Source organism: Dermacentor silvarum, chromosome 1 (genome assembly GCF_013339745.2).
Source record: "Dermacentor silvarum isolate Dsil-2018 chromosome 1, BIME_Dsil_1.4, whole genome shotgun sequence".
Classification (NCBI taxonomy): Eukaryota; Metazoa; Arthropoda; class Arachnida; order Ixodida; family Ixodidae; genus Dermacentor; species Dermacentor silvarum.
In genome coordinates this window covers 218,398,444-218,402,193 of record NC_051154.1, presented here as the reverse complement: position 1 = coordinate 218,402,193, position 3,750 = coordinate 218,398,444, and positions in this window count along the sequence as shown.

The following is a 3,750-nucleotide window of genomic DNA, read 5'->3' as shown; positions in this document are numbered from 1 at the left end:
AAGCGATCTGCGATTTGGACAAAGTATGTCCAGTGCCGGTACCTCATATGCGCTGTTCTTTCGACGTTTAGTTCGCGTTGAAGCGAGATACAGCACGAAGGTCAATTCGCTCGCACTGCTGCCGCGCTTCCTGACTGCAGCGTTTTGACAGCGAGTTTCCGCTATCATCGAGCGAGATGTGTTCATGATCTGTACGCGCGTGACTCCGTGCTTGTTAATGTAGTTAGTAAGCGAATGTATGCAAGTATATACGGCCGATAAAACTAATATTGTTAGTATCTACTAATTTGCTATCGCAATCGGTGCTTCGCCTTTCGGGCGAAACTGTGACATTTTTATACGTGTTTACTAACATAAGCGATCTATGCAAGAGCATGGAGGATGTTAGTAAAGCCTACTTTTTTTCATTATGTTGGATTAACGGTAATGTGCTAAGTTGTTGTTGCGCGAATGTGTGGAGACAGTACGCTATAAACATTTACGCCCGTAACTTTGATTATTTATCCTAATACACAGGTGCGCACCGGCAAAATCTGTGCTCCCCCAACGTGCAGCTGTAAATAATCCTGAAATTGAGTAGAGCTTATCCTGAAATCCTTCGCAACGTAAATGTTGCGTAGTAACTTCGTTGTTCTTCCGTATGTGTGCTGTTCTCGTTTACCGTTCGTTGATCACTTTCTGCGCATAGTTACCGAAAGCTGTACCATAATGTGGTTCTTGATAAGCTTGACTATTTCCATTGTACCATGGCGAATGTATGTCAAAAAAAAAAGTTCTCTTCATTTGTTTACCTTGTTTTGCTTTTACAATGGCATCGACGTAATAGGGCAATGACACTTTTAAGCCAAACATGTCCTAACTATACTGCTGGTAATTATCATGTAGTTCTGTTAGTAGCAGTTGATACGTTTTGTAGCTGGTAAGCAAGCGCATTAGTAATGGTTACCATTTTCTCGCTAGTCTCATTAGTAATGGTTACTACTATTTTCTAGTTACTAAAATTTTTAACACTACCGTTACTACTTGCATTTACTGCCTAGGTAGGGAATATTGTGGCAAACATTTACTATCTCAAAGTTAGTAACTACAACGACCGTTTTTCTAAGTGTATAGGCATTGGTGAACCACACCTCCAAGCATAGTCTACATAAAACGGTCGCGTCTCTTCAGAAAAGTCCTGATGACACCTGAAGGTTTAAGTTAAGGTTCAGGGAACGTAGTCGCGTATGTGTCCGTTGTATAAGTTGGGCGCCTTACAATCAGAGAGCACGTTGTGACGGGCAGGTATACGAAGGTTTCTTGTTGCATGCGTTCTAGAAATTGGGGAATATAAATAATGGGCTAATCAAGCGCTTTCGCCCGCATGTTCATTACCGTTAATGCCACAATAACTTGGTTTACCACTGAAAAATGACGCGGTGTCCCTTCTCAGCTAAGTGGTGTATCACTTTCTACAATATCAAATACAAATTCTTCATGTGGACCACGACGCAAGGTTGACAATAAACTGTGCAGTGCCGCGTTCGAGTCGCAGAAAGTTGACCATTTGCATGGTTCTTCGCAATGAATAAAACTCATTATTATGATGATTAACTATTATCATCAGCAATGGCTCGAACGTCGTCTTCTTCCACAGCTGGCTCGTTGGAGCCCCTCGGCGCAACCGCGCGAACGCGCTCGTCCCACTGCTCACGCGGTCGTCGTCGTCGTCGTCTTCTTTCATAGCTGGCTCCGTTGAATTCCAGCGTATGAATGAATGAAATCAACTTTATTGAAATGTCCTGCGAGTCTTAGGGGTCGACGTGGGCGAATAATTTCACTTCTCTTCTGTCCTCGTAATGGGTAGGCCGCGTTTACGGGGGTATGCGCCATTGCTTAAAGGGACACTAAAGAGAAACCGGAAGTTGAGCTTAAATGGTAGATTATCATTTCACGATCACAGCCATACCATTCTTACTGCAAACAGATGTTTAATAAGCGAGAAAATAGCGAAAAACTGAAGGATAGGTGCTGACGCCCCTTCGAAATTCCCGCACTACATGTTCGTGACGTCGGAGATTACAAATGCAGGCCGGTCGCGATTGGTCGAGAGCGATTTATCGCTGTTAATAACACGCAAAATGAAATACACCTTAAACGTACATAAACAGCATTTGCCAACTTTTTAAACCATTTCAAGCGAGGAAGTACAAGTTTAGCACAAAATTAAATAAATAAGAAAAAATGGCATGGAGATACATGCGGCCGTGATAGTTTCGTAGTTTCGTTTTTGGTCAATGCATCCTTGCGCGCGCCTGTTCCGCTCTATGGTGTTTGGTTGCGTGTTGCGTGGCTCGAAAAACGTTGACTTCGCGGGAAACAGCCAGACAATGCCTCGTGTGTGTAGTGTTGAGGGCTGTATAAATGGCCCAAGGCGCTTGCTCAGGGGCAGCGGCGGTGTTGACTCGATTGTGTCCTTTTATGTGGTGTCGCGCCCCGGCGTTCGCAATGGCTCAGTGCTCTGCGGATAATAAAACGGCAAAAGAGCCAGAGAAACCGATGGTGTGCTCTCTGCATTTCTCGCCCTCAGATTATGTGTATAATCCTGCCCTCGAAAAGTATCTTGGCGTGCCCCAGAGGCCAGTCCTTTCTCGAGCAGCTGTTCCCTCAATGCGGCCTTCATCAAACCCCCTTTCGGTGCCCCTGCAGCAGCAAACGGGCGGGTCGGTGAGTGCTGAATGTCATTAAATAAAGCCACGAAATAACCATACCGAGTACGTGCGCAACTTTCTACGCTTGTTCTGTCGGGAACATCGTCGCCTGGCGGACCGGACGCTTCGCCTCCGTCGACGAAAACGAAGCTCTGCTTTCCGCCGGCGCGGCCGGCGGCTCACCGCCATCGCACGCGGAAACACCTACCGCTCGAGCACGGAGGATCATTTCGCGCTCCGTTTCACTGAATATCGCTGAAATGCAGTCCTGCTTCCCTGACGAGCTCTTCGTTGCAAGGTTCAGCGGCAGCAACGGTATCCATCGCGGCGAACGCAAACGCAGCGACCATGCATGCAGCCATGATGCATCCAGCGCCTCGGCCGTTTACGCAAGCGGTGACGTATCATGGCGCATTCTGATTCGCCGAGAGCAACGAAATCTGTGACGACACTGCTTCAGCGCCAAATCTGGGGTGAGAGAAATTGAGGAAGAGATATTTGGTTCTGGTTTACGAATTTCTCCGCTAATAAGTCATATTTTTGCACCCAACAAAAACTGCATGCATTCCTGAAGGTCCCTCTTTTATTCCAGCAGAACTTCCTGTTTCTCTTTAGTGTCCCTTTAAGGGGGTATGAGCCACTCATTGTCTTACGTGACGGACAGATTTAAAACTTTAGGCGCTGTGGCTGCGTGAAGACGTCAGCCGCAGGTGGCGCGGAACGTGCCCTTCGCGCAGCGCTCGATTGGCGGCGCTCGCTTCGCACCCTCCTTGCACTCCTCCGCGCCCTCTCCCACGCGCTTCGCCGGCGCGTTAGGACACATCGTCAGTTGCTCCTCTGGGTGTGGTAGGAGGACGTGCGTTAACCTAAGGCCTAGGGCATAGCGCCATTAAAGACGCTTAAAGGGAACATTAAGGTTACCTAAAGTTTTTTTTTCTTTTTTAAATCAAATCTTTATTTCGACAATCAGATGTCGGGGGGCACAGTCAAAAGCCACAATCTTCTTGACAGAAAACTGTGCCCAACAAACACGGCAAGTAGGGCATGCGAGTAAATGTTG